This window comes from Pelophylax lessonae (assembly GCF_965119305.1).
Source record: "Pelophylax lessonae genome assembly, chromosome: 4".
NCBI lineage: Eukaryota > Metazoa > Chordata > Amphibia > Anura > Ranidae > Pelophylax > Pelophylax lessonae.
In genome coordinates this window covers 637,068,774-637,088,488 of record NC_138771.1, presented here as the reverse complement: position 1 = coordinate 637,088,488, position 19,715 = coordinate 637,068,774, and the positions used below count along the sequence as shown (strand labels likewise).

Below are 19,715 nucleotides of genomic sequence, written 5' to 3'. Positions count from 1 at the left end.
TATAATTTTCCTTTTGATTTACAAAGCCCATATACTATGAGAACACCTAAACACTTTCTATTTATATGCATCCAGGCAGGCCCTGGCATTACATAAATCTAAAGGAAATTGAACAATAATAATTGTATATGATTATATGTTGTGTATTCAGGTAAGGCTCAATTCAAACTTGTGCGACTTGTAATGCAACTTTGGATATCAAAGTTGCATGACAAGTCGCTCCCTATTTTTTCCAATTATAATCATCTTATATATGCGCAACTTAAAGTTGCAGCAACTTCAGAGTAGTTCATGCACTACTTTGGTCTGACTTTCATGCAACTTGAGGGCCATAGACTTCAATGTTAACCCTCAGAAGTTGCTTGAATGTCCTACCTAAATGTTATACAATGCAACTTGTGTGCAACAGTTGTCCATTATCACTGATCAAAGTAATAGCCAAGTTGCACCCATCCAAAGTTGCATTAAAGTTGCACTACAAAGTCGGCGCAACTTTTGGAGACTTAAAGCGGTAGTAAACTCAGACAATGAAACCACATGTCCATAGCATGTCAATGGGGAAGGAGTCTTGCGGGATCTTGGGGCTGACTCTGACAGAAGGAAATGACACAGCCCCAGCATAGACCCAGCATTTTTCCGGCAGCCTAAGCTAGCCTGAAAATAAGGAATAACGGTGCTTGCATAAAAAATAACAAAAAATACAATAGCCTGCTATTATTAATTTAAAGAAACATGATCAAAATGGTGATACAACTGCTTTAAGCTACATGGTAAATCTCTTGATGTTGGGAGAGTTAACCACTTGCTGGAGATTATCAGTAGCTTAGTCCTGCTGCTAAAATCGCTAGAGATCACTAGGAGCATCAAATGACTGCAAAAAAGATGATACCAATGGCTCTCCATGAAGTACGCTACACAACCAGCATGAATTAGCATAATCCCACTTGACTGCTCAATGCTTCAATTGATCGCTACAAGATACTACTAGTGTAGCTTACACCCTAGGGGGCTATTTGTTTCAAGGCCCATTTATATATTAGTGGTGTGTTTAATGCACCAACGTTCCTTGCATTAAGGCAGTGGTCTCCAAACTGCAGCCTGGGGGCTGGATACAGCCCTTTGCTTTCTTTCATCCGGTCTTTGGAGCAATATTATATCCTTTGACACCAATAAAGGGGCACAGTTCCTGCCATTTAGAGATGGGTTCAGGGCTAATCACGGGCAGTGAAACATTTCCCAGTCCTCAGCTGCACAGATCCAGGAAACGTCTCGCTGCCTGTAATTAATGATGTGCACTGTTGGCTTCCTGGTGGGATTGGGCAGGTGGGTTGGGACTAGGATCCTGAACATGCCTGAGCCCATCTCTACTCCCAATGACACCTAAGATGGGGCACAGTTCCTCCCAGTGGCACCAACAATGGGGCATGATTCCTGCCACCCAATGGCACCAATGATGGGGCACAATTCCTCTCAATGACACCAAAGATAGGGCATGGTTTACTCCCACTGATACCGGGACATTTTCTACTTCCAATGGCCACAGCCTGCCCCCCTAAAGTCTAAAGGACAATAAACTAGACCTTTGTTTAGAAAGTTTGGAGACCCCTGTGTTATGGCATCATATTCCATTGGCACCAAATAAGCAAAGCTCATTGGGGTGCCATTCAAAATGGCAACATAACAATGTAAATCTGGCCTCAGTGACCATTTGCTGGTCCTAGTGATTAACCCCTGACCATGGTAATGGCGGGATTGGGTTTCTAAAGTCTCCTGTGTAGCTCTAGTCTTTGGGCTCATTCACATGGTTCTGTACCTTTTGCAGAGCCCTTTGCAACAGCCTTTTTCTATGCACTATGGAGTGCACACCCATTCGGGTCTATTAGGGCACACAACAGAAATCACTCGCAATGCAATGTGCATGGGTGTGCCAAATAATGTGTGTGAACAAAAGCAACTTGTAAATAGGTCCTTTGGGTGGATATACACTTTGCACGGTGATGCTTGCAGTCTCATACAGTTATAACATAGGTAATGGAATGCACTGTTGTGTTTTTGCCTCCATTGCATTCATGTCCTTGGACAAAGAAAATCTGTCTGCCAGGCATGATGGTATATCGCACTAAAACTCTTTAACTACTTCAATACCGGGCACGTTCCCTTTTGCCCCCTTATAAATCCGGCCCTGACTTCATGTGTGTTATACTGCATTACCAAGAGTGTTAGCATAGCCATATCAGGCCATGTGACTGCTATGGGCCCAGGAGCAGAGGGGACCCAGCACTGTCAGCCTGCATTGTGATTTATGCAGCAATAGCATTTGGCAAACACGTTTGAATATAACTTGGCAAACAACTGAATATATTTTGTGAACATACTTGGTGTGATTAACACTCCCGTATCAGAGAGGATCTGAATTTAGGTTCTTCCACATGGGTGGTGGAGGGCATTAAAAGCATGTGGCTGACGTCACAGATTTGATGCTCCCTGGCCAAATGCTAACATTACAGCCTGACAGGGCTGTACACAAGCACCGCTTCGGGGCCCCCCGAATTTTTAACTGTAGAGTTTGCACTGCTTGTCAAACCCACCCACTAAGATCAATGGGGCCACACCACAACTTGACTCGCAGTTGTGGTGCAGTCCCGCAATGTAAAACTGCCATTCAACAGGGTAAAAAAAAAATAGGAAAAAAGTTAAGAGTGTCAAGAGGTGGCAGTTGCATCTCCTAAACACCTGTAGCCTGCTGCTATACATCCCTCTGAAAAGCAATTGACCACAGATCACTTTTCAGAGGGCGCTAAGCATTACTACATGACTGAAAGAAGGCTGTTAATTGGAGTTTAAAGCTAGAGGGGGTTCAATCACATATAGTTATGGCCCTGTGCATTACCTTTATTTCCTGGGTCCCCAAAATGGTAATTGCTTCAGCAAAGTACATATTGCAATTTTCCACATACCCTTGGGAACCACTCACATCCTGCTTTCCTGCAACTTTCTCCTGCTATTTTATAACCGGAAAGCAGCAGGACAGGTCATTCCCTGCCGTGCAGCACACGTAAACAATGGGGTGGGATGCTGGTGACATCAGTATCCTTATATGGACATGTGCTTGTATTTAGCCATTGTCACTGACTAAATATGGGCATGTGTCCATATAAGGACACTGATATGACAACAGCATCATACTGCTTTGTTTAAATGTGCTGTAGGGAATAGGGATTGGTGAAGGGTTCAGCCTGAGCATGAGTTTAGGCTAACCATTGACTGTTTGCCAGTTTAACGAACACCCGAATTATCGGGGTGTTTGAATCTTTGTTTGGCCCGCCGAATGACCACAATGCACTGTGCCACCGCATAGTGCATTGGAAGCCCTGATTGGCCGAAAGGAATGAGAGTTTTGAACAATCAGGGCACATAGCACTTTCAGAGCCATGATTGGACGCTGTCATGATGACTCTATCCAATCATGACTCATAGCATAGCAGCCATTTGCAGTGTGATATTGGCGTGGAGAGAGATAGAAGAGGGTTCTGTTTAGTGCTACTAGAGAGTTCCCGTGTGCTATAGTGTGCTATTCTGATTCTATTGTCAGAATGTCAGTGTTAGGTATCAGTTTAGTGTGAATTTAGTGATAGTTCAGTCAGTTTGAGTATAGTGACCATTCATTTTTACATTAGTGTCAGTTTATTTTGTCAGGGCAGGTTTACTGCAGTATAGTTCAGTGCGTTACTGCACGTTAAGCGCAGTGTATTTCTATGCATTACTGCACGTTTAATGCAGTATATTTCTGTGCATTGTTTCACATTTAAGGCATTTTTCAGTGTGTTAGTGTACATTTAATGCAGAATATTTCTGTGCGTTACTGCACATTTAACTCAGTGTATTTCAGTGTATTTCTGTGCGTTACTGCATGTTTAACGCACTATATTTCAGTGCGTTAGTGCACGTTTAACGCAATATATTTCTGTGCATTATTGCATGTTTAAGGCAGTATTTTTCAGTGCGTTAGTGCACGTTTAACACAGTATATTTCTGTGCGTTACTGCACGTTTAAATCAGCATATTTCAGTGCATTACTGCGCATTTAAAGCAGTATATTTCAGTGCGTTAGTGACCGTTTATTGCAGTACATTTCTGTACGTTACTGCACGTTTAATGCTGTATATTTCAGTGCGTTACTGCACGTTTAACGCAGTATAATTCTGTGCGGTACTGCACGTTTAATGCAGTATATTTCAGTGCATTAGTGCACATTTTACACAGTATATTTCTGTGCCTTACTGTACGTTTTATGCAGTATATTCCAGTGTGTTAGGTGCCATTTAACGCAGTATATTTTAGTGCATTAGTGCACGTTTAACACAGTATATTATAGTGCGTTACTGCATGTTTAGTGCAGTATATTTCAGTGTGTTAGTGCATGTTTAACGCCGTATATTTCAGTTTGTTACTGCATGTTTAACGCAGTATATTTCTGTGCATTACATGTTGTTTAATGCATTATATTTCTGTGTGCTACTTGCTGTTTAATGCAGTATATTTCTGTGTGTTACGTGCTGTTTAATGCAGTATATTTCTGTGTGCTACATGCTGTTTAATGCAGTATATTTCAGTGGGTTAATGCAGGTTTAACGCAGTATGTTTCTGTGCGTAACTGCACGTTAATCACAATATATTGCAGTGCATCAGTGCAGTTTTACTGCAGTATATTGTATTGTGTCAGTGGAGTGTGTCTGTGTTGTGAGTACTCATGTTAAAGTGCATCAAACACCACTTTCCATTGATTAAAGTGCATCCACACACATTCACATTCCCATCCACACACATTTCCACATGTTTATTACATTTTGTCAATAAGCACCCCCCCCCCCCTACCTATCATGTCTGGAAGGCCAACAAGGAGAGGCAGACATTTGCATGGCTTTGTGAGGCAGTCAGCAATGTATATGTCCAAAGGCAAAGGTGGACGTTGTTGTCCTCAGGCAGGGCTTCATTTCCTCTGTTTAGTGATGTTGCTCGTGCTATTCAGCCACAGCATGAAGAGGAGGGAGTGGAGTGGACTGGCTTACTAAAACATCATCATCGTCCTCATCCCCTGTCATCCAAGAGGAGACTAGTGCGCAGTCCACTGCAGTGTATTTGTGTGCATTACTGCATGTTTAATGCAGTATATTTCTGTGCATTGTTGCAAATTTAAGGCAGTATTTTTCAGAGGGTTAGTGTACATTTAATGCAGAATATTTCTGTGCGTTACTGCACGTTTAACTCAGTGTATTTCTGTGCGTTACTGCACATTTAACGCAATATATTTCTGTGCATTTTTGCACGTTTAAAGCAGTATTTTTCAGTGCGTTGGTGCACGTTTAATGCAGTATATTTCTGTGCATTACTGCGCATTTAACACAGTATATTTCAGTGCGTTAGTGAACGTTTAATGCAGTACATTTCTGTGTGTTACTGCACGTTTAATGCTGTATATTTCAGTGTGTTAGTGCACGTTTAACAGAGTATATTTCAGTGCGTTACTGCACGTTTAACGCAGTATAATTCTGTGCGGTACTGCGCGTTTAATGCTGTATATTTTAGTGCGTTACATAATGTTTTAATGCAGTATAACGGAAAATTGAATACTCACCTTTCCGTAATTTTCCGTTCCTGGTGCCTATCCATGGCAGCATACATATGGTGGTTTCTCCGCCCTTAACCAACCCACAGGACCTCCTTACCTCTATAAAAGTAAGAACTGACCCCCCCTACGCCATTCTTGTAACTAGACTCAAAAATGCAGATTACGTAAAGGGAAGGCGTATGCTGCCATGGATAGGCACCAGGAAAGAAAAATTACAGAAAGGTGAGTATTCAATTTTCCGTTTTCCTGGTGCCTCCATGGCAGCATACATATGGTAAATAACTCGCTCATAGGGAGGGATACTGCACAGAAATATAGTTTATTAAGATTCACAAAACCGCCAATTGCAGCGCTTTCTTCCCAAAATCACGGGAAGTTAGAGCAGCTGGATCCAGGCTATAATGGACCATGAAGGTATTAAATGAGGACCAACTGGCTGCACGACAAATTGTTTCCGGAGAGACATGTGCTAGAGCTGCCCAAGAAGAGGCTATCCCCCGCGTAGAGTGAGCATTGATTGCTTTAGGCACTGGAAGACCGCTAGCCCGATAAGCCCTTTGAATCAGACGTACGATCCAGCTTGCGATAGTTCTTTTTGATGCTACCAAGCCCTTTCTACCTCCGTTTGGAATGATAAATAGGCGTTGCTCCCTACGAAAAGATTGCGTTAAATCAATGTACCGACGTAGAGTTCTTGCAACATCCAGTTCATGCAACTTTGATGTAGCTGGATCTTCTTCAAAGGCTGGGAGAACCCATTCCTGATTAAAGTGGTAGGTAGTTGGCACTTTAGGTATGAATTGATGGATTGGTCGCAGGATGACCCTATCTGGGAAGAACGTAATATACGGATCTTGAGCACCCACGGCTTGAATTTCAGAAACCCTACGGCCTGAAGTGACAGCTACGAGGAAAACTGCTTTAAGAGTAACATCCTCCAGAGAACAGTCCTCAGTAGGAGCAAATGGCGGTGCTGCTAGAGTATCCAGCACCAAGGGTAAATCCCACTTCGGGTACAATGTTTTTCTAGGTGGTCTTAACCTCAGTACTGCCTTCATAAACCGCTCTATCAGAGGATGTAAGGCCCATCTGATGTCTGTCAGAGCTGATAAGGCTGAAACTTGCACTTTAAAGGTATTGAGCCCCAAACCTACATCCAGACCTTTCTGTAGAAACAGTAGAACGTCCTGCACAGCTGGCTTCAATGGATTAAACTTGTTGGATTCGGCAACTTCTGGAAAATTCTGCCATACTCTGTAGTAGGAGCTATTAGTGGACGATTTTCTGGCTTGGAGCAACGTCTGGGTTACCTCCATGAGAGCAACCTAACTCCTCCAACCTCTTCCTTTCAACTTCCAGGCCCTCAGATCCAGGATTTCTGAATGTGGGTGGATGTAGTCCCCCTGCGACAGGAGACCGGGAATCTTCGGAAGGACTAGAGGGTTGCAAACAGACAGCTGGGTCAACAGCGTGAACCAAGGCCTTTTCGGCCAATAGGGAATCACTGCCAGGATGGTCACCTCCTCCCCTGTTAGGCGTTGAAGGAATCTGAGAATCAGAGGGGTAGGAGGGAACGCATACCCGACTCGGAAGGACCACGGTTGAACTAAGGCATCTACTCCTGCTGAATTCTGGGCAGGGTATCTTGTGAAAAAACGAGGTGCTTTGGCATTCTGGGGGGATGCAAATAGGTCCCACTGAGGACTGCCCCAGTGTTGACAGATCCACCGAAACAAACAGTTGTCCAGGGACCACTCGTTGATGAATTCCCTAGACAGGAGATCTCCCCAATGATTCTGAGAGGCTGGCAGATACGCTGCTCGGAGGTTTACAAGGTTCTCCTCGGCTAATGCTAAGATCGGGCCATTTCGCGTGACAATGACGTGCTGTGGTTTCCCCCTTGGTTCTGGACGTAGGCTACCGCCGCCCTGTTGTCCATACGTAACAGGAGGGAGTTGCCTGCGAGATGAGGTGCCAAGTGCGATATAGTTTCCCAGGCTGCCCTCAGCTCCAGAATGTTTGATACTACATCCTCCGAGTCAAACTGCCATCTTCCTTGGATCAACTGGTCCCTGAAGTGTGCCCCCCAGCCCAACCCACTTGCATCGGTTGTAAGCGTGATCCATGAGATGGGGGCCAAGATGGCAATGATTTTGAAGGTTGGGCAGCTTCGTCCACCACCATAGGCTGGACTTCATTGATACCGTGATCAACACCTCCTGGGAAAGGGACCTCCTTCTCCACTGGGATAGAAACCCCTGTTTAAAAGCACGGAGATGCCAGCGGGCCCACTTTACCATCGGGATACATGAGGAAATGGTTCCGAGGAGACTCAGACATTCCAATGCCGACATGGCTTTGCTCGCCAGGGCCTTCTTCACCTTCCCTGTGATTATAGGAGTCTTCTCGGGTGGCAGTGACATTGCCCTCCTCCGTGTGTCGAACAGTGCCCCTAAGTATATCATCTTTTGGGCTGGAGTAAGCTGGCTCTTCGAGTGATTGATTAGCCATCCGTACCTCATCAGTGTGTCCAAGACTTGTTGAACATGGATCTTTAGGAGTTCTTTGTCCTGCGACAGGATGAGAATGTCGTCTAGATAATGTAAGACACAGACCCCCTTCTCCCGGAGGGGTGCCAGCATTGCCACCAACACTTTGGTGAAGGTTATGGGGGCTGTGGATATGCCGAAAGGCAAACACTGGAACTGTAGGTGAAGTTCCCCTATCTTGAACCTTAGGAACGTCTGGAAGTCGTGAAGTATTGGTATATGCAGATACGCATCCTGAAGGTCTATAGAGACCATCCAGTCGCCTGGTTGCACAGTTAGGATGACCGTGTTTAGGGATTCCATCCTGAACCGCTCGAGGCGGATAAACTTGTTCAACCGCTTCAAAACTAGAACTGGCCTCCATCCTCCCGCCTTTTTGCATACCAAGAAGACTGGGGAATAAAAGCCTAAGAATATTTCTGACTCCGGCACTGGTACCACTGCCTGCTGATGAATTAGCGTCTGGACATATTGTAGCAGAACCTTGCGCTTCTCTTCTGAGTTTGGAATCCTGGTGGGTAGAAAAGAAGAACGGGGCGCTTGGCGCTTGAACCTCCAAAAATGCCCCTGAAGGATCGTGGAGGTGACCTAACGATCTGAGCAAGTTTACACCCAAAGCTGAGAGAATGCCCTGAGACGGGCACCCACGGGGCCGGTTTGGGTGGGCAAGAAGTCAAAAGGACTTCTGGCCTTCCTGTGTCGAGGTAGCAGCCTTCTGTTTCCCCATCGTCAGGAAGCTAGCCTGGGAGGCCTTCCAACCTCTTCTGCCCCTCGGCCGCCTGATATTCCTTTAGATAAGCATTGATTCTTCAATCTAAGACATCTCTAAAGGAGACTGCGTCCTCTAAGGATAAAGTTGTGTTCCTGGCCAATCAAATGACCGATGCGTCCACTGACGGCATGCCATCAAATAGTTGGGCATCAGATTCCGCCAGAGGGTATAATTTACTAAAGCGGTTAAAGGCGATCGGTCTCCTATCCACCTTCCGCCATTCATCTGTCACCAGATCCCTTATCTCCTCCATAAGTGGGAAGGTAGGAGGTTTTTTTCTTGAGGTGGGGAAAGTATTTCCTGGACTTGGCAGGGGGCTCAGGTGATTCTTCCTATTCAATTGCGTTCTTGACTGCTACCACGAAGGGGCTGATCAACCCAAAATCAAAGGTAGACACATTCTCCTCCGCTGTGTCCCCTTCGTCCTCTGAGCTGGAGCCGGAACCTGCCATCTGGACTGGAGTCTCAAGGGATCCCCCACTTGTGGTTGGGGCCATCAACTCCTGGGACAAGTTCAGTTCTCAAATTGAGTCCTTAATCAGCTTCTTCATTGTATCAATGGACTCTTGCTTTTCTTTTTCCCGATCCCCCGTGGCTTCTAAAAAGCATGTTTTGCAGACCAGTTTTCCCCGCAGAGCTTGTCCGCCACAGACCCAGCATGCTTTGTCCCCAGGCCGGATGGAACTGTGTTGTCTGTCAGATCGATGGGGTGATCTGCGAGATTTGTGTGATGTGCGAGGGGTAGACGAGTGATACTGGTCATGTCTTGAGCGGCTGTGGCCTCTGGACCTCCTCGCCGGTGAGTCCCTGTGGGATGATCGGCGTTGCGGGCTGCAATGAAACATAGGAAATTTTGATGTTTCATACGCCCGATGCTCTTTTTTTTATTTTTTAAAATTACCTGAATGGTGCAGCCCCTTACCTAGCGGAATTTTGAGGATCTTTATGTGCCACTGGACTATGGGAGATGGCTGGGATAAGAGAGACACAAAGGGTAAGAAGAAAAGAAAAAGTAAATGGAAAGGTCCCAACCTAATAGTCCCACCCCTTTTTTATTATAAATAAATATATATTTTCAAGAAGAGGAGAGAAAAAAAAAAGAAGCTGCAATACCTCTGGCTTCCATCGGGAGGCAGCAGCACAGGCAGACTTGACTTGAAAGCTTCTCCTCAGCAGCAAGGGAGATGTTATGCTTCTGACATCCGCCCTCCGAATGAGAGAGGCTGGCCATATAAATACATGTACTCCTATGGGAGTACCAAGACGGCTTCATCCGCCTACTGGGCATGTGCAGGTGATGTCATAGGGCGGAGCCATCGACCCGCCCCCAGAACAGTAAAACAGAGGTTAGGCGGCGGGCGCGAAGCGCCCCAGGGGCTCCAGAGGGGCTTGCTAGCGATCCTGCACCCCAGCGCACCACATGAGGACAGACTGTAAGTAGGACAGGCTAAATTTAATGCAGGAGGCATCAATGTTACCGGGGCAGCCCCCAAACCAGAGGGGGGGGGTTCCCAGGAGGAGCATGGCTGAACTAGACTCCTTACCTGGAAAAAGATCCACAGAAAAACAGGCTCCCAGCCTTGTTGGCGCTTTTAGCAGCCTAAGACCTGGGACTCCATCCTACAGGGGAGCATGACCCTGTAATGGTAACACCATGTGAAGGTGCAGTAAGGGCTGATCGTGATCCTGCAGGCTTGAGGACAGAAAAAAGAATGGCGTAGGGGGGGGGGGGGGTCAGTTCTTACTTTTATAGAGTTAAGGAGGTCCTGTGGGTTGGTTGAGGGCGGAGCAACCACCGTATGTATGCTGCCATGGAGGCACCAGGAAATTTCAGTGCATTAGTGCACATTTTACACAGTATATTTCTGTGCGTTACTGTACGTTTTATGCTGTATATTCCAGTGCATTAGGTGCCATTTAACGCAGTATATTTCAGTGCATTAGTGCACGTTTAACACAGTATATTATAAGTATATTATAGTGCGTTACTGCATGTTTAGTGCAGTATATTTCAGTGTGTTAGTGCATGTTTAACGCCGTATATTTCAGTTTGTTACTGAATGTTTAACGCAGTATATTTCTGCGTATTACATGCTGTTTAATGCCGTATATTTCTGTGTGTTACTTGCTGTTAGATGCAGTATATTTCAGTGGGTAATGCAGGTTTAACGCAGTATGTTTCTGTGCGTAACTGCACGTTAATCACAATATATTGCAGTGCATCAGTGCAGTTTTACTGCAGTATATTGTATTGTGTCAGTGAAGTGTGTCTGTGTTGTGAGTACTCATGTTAAACTGCATCAAACAACACTTTACATTGATTAAAGTGCATCCACACACATTCACATTCACATCCGCACACATTTCCACATCTTTATTACATTTTGTTAATAAGTAAGCACCCCCCTACCCATCATGTCTGGGAGGCTAACAAGGAGAGGCAGACGTTTGCATGGCTTTGTGAGGCAGTCAGCAATGTATATGTCCAAAGGCAAAGGTGGACGTTGTTGTCCTCAGGCAGGGCTTCATTTCCTCTGTTTAGTGATGTTGCTCATGCTATTCAGCCACAGCATGAAGAGGAGGGAGTGGAGTGGACTGGCTTACTAAAACATCATCATTCTCCTCATCCCTTGTCATCCAAGAGGAGACTAGTGCGCAGCCCCCTGCAGTGTATTTCTGTGCATTACTGCACGTTTAATGCAGTATATTTCTGTGCATTGTTGCACATTTAAGGCAGTATTTTTCAGTGCTTTAGTGTACATTTAATGCAGAATATTTCTGTTCATTACTGCACGTTTAACTCAGTGTATTTCTGTGCGTTACTGCATGTTTAACGCACTATATTTCTGTGCGTTAATGCACATTTAACGCAATATATTTCTGTGCATTTTTGCACATTTAAGGCAGTATTTTTCAGTGCGTTGGTGCACGTTTAATGCGGCATATTTCAGTGCATTACTGCGCATTTAACGCAGTATATTTCAGTGGGTTAGTGACCGTTTATTGCAGTACATTTCTGTACGTTACTGCACGTTTAATGCTGTATATTTCAGTGTGTTACTGCACGTTTAACGCAGTATAATTCTGTGCGGTACTGCACGTTTAATGCAGTATATTTCAGTGCATTAGTGCACATTTTACACAGTATATTTCTGTGTGTTACTGTACGTTTTATGCAGTATATTCCAGTGCATTAGGTGCCATTTAACGCAGTATATTTCAGTGCATTAGTGCACGTTTAACACAGTATATTATAGTGCGTTACTGCATGTTTAGTGCAGTATATTTCAGTGTGTTAGTGCATGTTTAACGCCGTATATTTCAGTTTGTTACTGCATGTTTAACGCAGTATATTTCTGTGCATTACATGTTGTTTAATGCATTATATTTCTGTGTGTTACTTGCTGTTTAATGCAGTATATTTCTGTGTGTTACGTGCTGTTTAATGCAGTATATTTCAGTGGGTTAATGCAGGTTTAACGCAGTATGTTTCAGTGCATCAGTGCAGTTTTACTGGAGTATATTGTATTGTGTCAGTGTAGTGTGTCTGTGTTGTGAGTACTCATGTTAAAGTGCAACAAACACCATTTTCCATTGATTAAAGTGCATCCACACACATTCACATTCACATCCGCACACATTTCCACATCTTTATTACATTTTGTTAATAAGCACCCCCCTACCCATCATGTCTGGGAGGCTAACAAGGAGAGGCAGACGTTTGCATGGCTTTGTGAGGCAATCAGCAATGTATATGTCCAAAGGCAAAGGTGGACGTTGTCGTCCTCAGGCAGGGCTTCATTTCCTCTGTTTAGTGATGTTGCTCGTGCTATTCAGCCACAGCATGAAGAGGAGGGAGTGGAAGGACTGGCTTACTAAAACATCATCATCCTCCTCATCCCCGGTCATCCAACAGGAGACTAGTGCGCAGTCCACTGCAGTGTATTTGTGTGCATTACTGCATGTTTAATGCAGTATATTTCTGTGCATTGTTGCAAATTTAAGGCAGTATTTTTCAGTGCATTAGTGTACATTTAATGCAGAATATTTCTGTGCATTACTGCACGTTTAACTCAGTGTATTTCTGTGCGTTACTGCATGTTTAACGCACTATATTTCTGTGCGTTAATGCACATTTAACGCAATATATTTCTGTGCATTTTTGCACATTTAAGGCAGTATTTTTCAGTGCGTTGGTGCACGTTTAATGCAGTATATTTCTGTGCGTTACTGCGCATTTAACGCAGTATATTTCAGTGCGTTAATGAACGTTTAATGCAGTACATTTCTGTGTGTAACTGCACGTTTAATGCTGTATATTTCAGTGTGTTAGTGCACGTTTAACAGAGTATATTTCAGTGCGTTACTGCACGTTTAACGCAGTATAATTCGGTGCGGTACTGCCCGTTTAATGCTGTATATTTTAGTGCGTTACATACGGTTTTAATGCAGTATATTTCAGTGCATTAGTGCACATTTTACACAGTATATTTCTGTGCGTTACTGTACGTTTTATGCAGTATATTCCAGTGCATTAGGTGCCATTTAACGCAGTATATTTCAGTGCATTAGTGCACGTTTAACACAGTATATTATAAGTATATTATAGTGCGTTACTGCATGTTTAGTGCAGTATATTTCAGTGTGTTAATGCAGGTTTAACGCAGTATGTTTCTGTGCGTAACTGCACGTTAATCACAATATATTGCAGTGCATCAGTGCAGTTTTACTGCAGTTTATTGTATTGTGTCAGTGGAGTGTGTCTGTGTTGTGAGTAGGGTTGAGCGGACACCTGGATGTCCGTGTTCGGCGGGTTCGGCCGAACTTTAAAAAAAAGTCCGGGTCCGTGTCCCGGACTTTTGCCGAACTTTTCCCAGACATCGAACCCCATTGAAGTCAATAGGGACCCGAACTTTCAGGCACTAAAATGGCTCTAAAACACCAAAGGAAAGGGCTAGAGTGCTGCAAATGGCAGCAAAACATAATTAAAAGCATGGCAAGTGCTCTGCAAAAAATGTGGATAGGGAAATAACTTAAAACAACAAAAAAAAAACAGAAAAATAAAACAACGTTTTTCATCTCTGAAGGACGAGGCCCATATGGAGTAGGAGGGAGGTTGAGGTGGTGGTGGATAAGGCGGTGTCATAGGCGTGCGCACAGGGTGTGCCGGGTGTGCCTGGGCACACCTTATCGCTCTGTTTGCCAGTGAGGAGATGGGAAAGATCTCCCTCAGACCTGCTCTGCTCTATTTCTCTTTGCCAGCAGGGAGAGTAATGTATCGGGGCCATGTACATGTAGGCAAACACATGCATGTGTATTTCAACTTTGGGGTGCACACCCTAATGCAATAGGCTGCGCACACCTATGGGCGGTGTAAGTGGAAGCGGCGGTGGAGGAGGACCAGGGCCGGATTAAGAGCATCATGGGCTTGGTGCTGAGGATTTTGAAGGGCCTTAAAGGCTGTGCCTTGGCATGCACCCAGAGGAGGAAGGGTGCAGCCATGCATGCCTAATTCAACATGGGATGCTGTCTCTGAAGCCCATAAACACATCCATGCATCGGCAACTATCCCTCCTTGTCCGGCCTTCGTGCTGTGTGTGGAGGTTCTGAGGGAGCTGCCTGGGGAAGCGAGCATAGAAGCCAGACTTCTGTGTTTACAAGTGACAGAAGAGCCGTAACAGTGAATATGGCCAACCGGGGTCTATATAAAAGGTAGGGGCCTGGAGCTGCAGCTCCAATAGCCCCTACATTAATCTGGCCCTGAGGAGGAGGACGAGGTAGCCAACACTGCTTCTTTTCACAAATTTTAAATGAGGGTACACCCCAAAAGAGTGAGAAAGAGAAAAAATGGAACAATGGGTGGGTAAGGTCGGTATCCACCGCTATTCTGCACAAGGTACGGAAAAGTCCAGTGGGATCCATGCCTGGTTCATTTTAATGAACGTGAGCTTGTCCACATTGTCTCTGGACAGGCGGCTGCGCTTGTCTGTGATAACGCCCCCAGCCGTGCTAAATACTCGTTCACATAATACACTGGCTGCAGGGCACGCCAGCACCTCCAAGGCGTAAAGGGCAAGCTCAGGCCATGTGCCCAACTTGGAGACCCAGAAGTTGAAGGGGGCAGACCCCTCATTCAGTACGTCTAGGCGTGTGCACACATACTGCTCCACCATGTTGGTAAAATGCTGCCTCCTGCTAAGACGTTCCATCTGAGCTGCTGGTGCTGCTGTTTGTTGTGGCGTGCTGACAAAGCTTTTCCACATTTCGGCCATGCTAACCCTGCCTTCTGAGGTGCTGGCGGTGCCCTGGTTGCGTTGGCGACCTCTTCCTCCTCCTCCTCCTCCTCTGCCTTTTGCTTCCACTGTTGCCCCGCTGTCAGGTGGGAATGCCAGCAGCATGGCGTCTACCAGCGTGCGCTTGTACACGCGCATCTTGCGATCGCGCTCCAGTGAGTGAATTAAGGACGGTACGTTGTCCTTGTAACGGGGATCCAGTAGCGTGGCCACCCAGTAATCAGCACAAGTTAGAATGTGGGCAACTCGGCGGTCGTTGCGGAGACACTGCAGCATGTAATCGCTCATGTGTGCCAGGCTGCCCAGAGGCAACGAAAGGCTGTCCTCTGTGGGAGGTGTATCCTCTGTATCCCCCCAGCCACGCACCAGTGATGGCCATGAGCTGGCCTGGGTGCCACCCTGCTGTGAACATGGTTCCATCTCCTCCTCCAGCTCCTCCTCCTCATCCTCCAGAACTGTGCCCCTGCTGGACAATTGTGTCCCTGGCGTTTGTGTGTGCAGGAACCCACCCTCGGAGCCCCTTGCGAATGACTGCCCTGAAAGCCTTGGAAATGTTACCTCCTCATCCTCCTCCTCCTCCTCATCCTGTGCCAAATCCTCTTCCATCATCGCCTGAATTGTTTTTTCAAGGAGGCATAGAAGTGGGATAGTTAAGCTGAGAACGGCGTCATCGGCACTGGCCATGTTGGTGGAGTACTCAAAACAGCGCAACAAGGCACACAGGTCTCGCATGGAGGCCCAGTTATTGGTGGTGAAGTGGTGCTGTTCCGTAGAGCGACTCACGCGTGCGTGCTGCAGCTGAAACTCCACTATGGCCTGCTGCTGCTCGCACAGTCTTTGCAGCATGTGCAAGGTGGAGTTCCACCTTGTGGGCACGTCACATATGAGGCGGTGAGCAGGAAGGCCGAAGTTACGCTGCAGCGCTGACAGGCGAGCAGCAGCAGGGTGAGAACGCCGAAAGTGCGCACAGACGGCCCGCACTTTCTGCAGCAGCTCTGACATATCGGGGTAGTTTTTAAGGAACCTCTGCACCACCAAATTCAGCACATGCGCCAGGCAAGGGATGTGCGTCAAACCAGCTAGGCCCAGAGCTGCTATGAGATTTCGCCCGTTATCGCACACCACCAGGCCGGGCTTGAGGCTCGCTGGCAGCAACCACTCATTTGTCTGCTGTTCCATGCTCCACAACTCCTGCGCGGTGTGTGGTTTGTCCCCCAAACAGGCAAGTTGTAAAACTGCCTGCTGTCGTTTACCCCTGGCCGTGCTGAAGTTGGTGGTGAAGGTGTTACGCTATCTGGATGAGGAGGCGGTGGAGGAGTTAGGAACAGGAGGCAAACTGAAGCGCCCTGCAATCCTCGGTGGTGGAAGGACATGTGCCAAATTGCTATCCGCCTCAGGCCCATCCGCCACTGCATTTACCCAGTGTGCCGTTAGGGAGATATAACGCCCCTGACCGTGCTTACTGGTCCACGTATCGGTAGTTAGGTGGACCTTGCCAGAGATGGCGTTGCGCAGTGCACACCTGATTTTTTCCCCCACTTGGTTGTGCAGGGAAGGGATGGCTTGCCTGGAAAAGTAGTGGCGGCTGGGCACGACGTACTGTGGGACAGCCACCGACATAAGGTTTTTAAAACTGTGCGTCTCCACCAGACGGAATGACAGCATTTCAAAGGCCAAGAATTTTGAAATGCTGGCATTCAGGGCCAGGGATCGCGGGTGGGTAGGGGGGTACTTCCTCTTCCTCTCAAGTGTTTGGGAGATGGAAAGCTGAACGCTTCCACGGGACATTGTGGAGATGGTTGGTGACCCAGGTGGTGGTGTTGCTGACAGATCCTCTGTTTGCGGGGTGGCAGGTGCCGGTATCACTACAGATGTGGCTGGAGCGGCCGAGACTGCAGCAGAAGAGGAAGCAGGATGAGCCAGAGACGTTTCTTGGTTTTGAAGGTGTCTACTCCACTGCAGCTCGTGCTTTGCACTTAGATGCCTGATCATGCAGGTTGTGCTCAGGTTGAGAAGGTTTATGCCTCGCTTCAGGCTCTGATTGCACAGGGTGCAAACCACTTGTGTCCTGTCATCAGCACATTTTCTAAAGAACTTCCACGCTAGAGAACTCCTTTGAGCTGACTTTGGTGCGCTCGTTCCCTTGCTGCGTTGGGCAGTAGCGGTCGTAGTATCTAGGGCACGGCCGCTCCGCTTCTGCACCCTGCTCCCTCTTCTGCTGTGTCGGTGGCTCTGTGCGACCACCGCCTCTTCCTCCAAACTACTCAGGTCACCTGCATGACCTTCATTCCATGTGGGGTCGAGGACCTCATCATCCTCCACATCATCTTCCACCCAGTCTTCACCCCTGCCCTCCTTGTCGGTCTCCACAATGCTGAACGCCACAGCAGTTGGCACCTGCGTTTCGTCATCATCGGAGACGTGCTGCGATGGTCCTTGCATGTACTCATCTTGAGAAATAAGTGGTTGGGCATCGCTGCACTCAATCTCTTCAACTTCTGGGGCAGGGCTAGGTGGATAGCCCTGGGAAACCATGCTGACAGAGTCCTCAAAAAGAAGAAGAGACTGCTGTATGGATTGGGGCTCAGACTGCTTGCCTGATTTCCAAGGGGGTGTGGTGAAAGACGGTTGGACATTGGCTGCAGGTGCCAACTCTGACCTTTCTGCAGTAGACTGGGTGGGAGACAATGTGAAGGAACCGGAGGCACTGTCAGCAACCCAATCTACTATCGCCTGTACTTCTTCAGGCCTCATCACGTCTAGAGGCGCATGATGCCCTACCAAATACTGATGCAGGTTCTGTCGCCTACTCACATTTGTGGAAGGTGTTTCACTTGTGCGTGTAGCTGGCACAGATCGACCACGTTCTCTCTTTGCAACAGGAGCTCTACCAGCAGCACCACGACCCAGGCCACGGCCCCTATTTGACGGTCTCCTCATATTTCTGTAATTTATGATCTTGCCCTAGAAAGGTGTTTATTGAATAGCGGAACAAAACAACAACAGTATCGCACGGGTGTATCTCACAGTCAAATATGCAAACTATGCCGCAATTTAATGTTTTTTACCCCAAAAGGGTGTATATTGAAAAAAGGAATAGGAAAAAGGATAAAAAAACGGTATATCTCACACGTACAAACACAGACTAGGCCCGGATTCAAATTTTTTGTACCCTAAAGGGAGGATGAGGAAGAGGAGTAGGAGGAGTTGGGAACAGGAGGCAAACTGAAGCGCCCTGCAATCCTTGGCGGTGGAAGGAGATGCGCCAAACAAATTTAAAAGGTGTATCTCACACGTACCGATAAAGACTATGCCGTAATTTAATTTTTTACACTCAAACAGGGTGTATATTGAATAGCGGAATAGGACAAATTTTACAAAACGGTGTATCTCACAGGTACAAACACCAAATAGGCCCCGATTACAATTTTTTGTACCCTAAAGGCAGGATGAGGAAGAGGAGTAGGAGGAGTTGGGAACAGGAGGCAAACTGAAGCGCCCTGCAATCCTCGGCGGTAGAAGTAGATGCGCCAAACCAATTTAAAAAGGTGTATCTCACATGTACCGGTACAGACTATCCCGCAATTTAATTTTTTACACTCAAACAGGGTGTATATTGAATAGCGGAATAGGACAAATTTTACAAAACGGTGTATCTCACACGTACAAACACCAACTAGGCCCCGATTACAATTTTTTGTACCGTAAAGGCAGGATGAGGAAGAGGAGTAGGAGGAGTTGGGAACAGGAGGCAAACTGAAGCGCCCTGAAATCCTCGGCGGTAGAAGGAGATGCGCCAAACAAATTTAAAAAGGTGTATCTCACATGTACTGGTACAGACTATCCCGCAATTTAATTTTTTACACTCAAAGAGGGTGTATATTGAATAGCGGAATAGGACAAATTTTACAAAACAGTGTATCTCACACGTACAAACACCAACTAGGCCCCGATTACAATTTTTTCTACCCTAAAGGCAGGATGAGGAGTAGGAGGAGTTCGGAACAGGCAGGAGGCAGACTGAAGCACCCTCAAATCCTCAGCAGTATGAGATGCGCCCCAAAAATTGGAAAGGTGTATCTCACACGTACCGACACAGACTATCACGCAATTTAATTGTTTATACCCAAAGGTTTTGATTAAATAGCGGAATAGAAAATATGATCCAAAAAAAAGTGTATGTATATCACACGTACACAACCACACTAGGCCCCAATTACTATTGTTTGTACCCCTAAAGGCAGGATGAGGAGTAGGAGGAGTATGGAACAGGCAGCACCCTCAAATCTTCAGAAGTATGAGATGAACCCCAAAAACTTGGAAAGGTGGATCTCACACGTACCAACACAGACTATCCCCCAATTTAACTGATCCCCAAATGTTTTTGATTAAATAGCGGAATAGAAAATATGATCAAAAAAGTGTATGTATATCACACGTACACAACCACACTAGGCCCCAATTACTATTGT

At 46.3% G+C, this 19,715-nt stretch overlaps 1 long non-coding RNA gene across 1 annotated transcript in view; it reads right to left on the bottom strand.

Annotated features, from left to right (window-relative positions):
• Positions 1–19,715, bottom strand: part of LOC309552384 — an 879,384-nt gene that overhangs the window by 646,171 nt on the left and 213,498 nt on the right. The gene's annotated exons all lie outside the window — the stretch shown is intronic.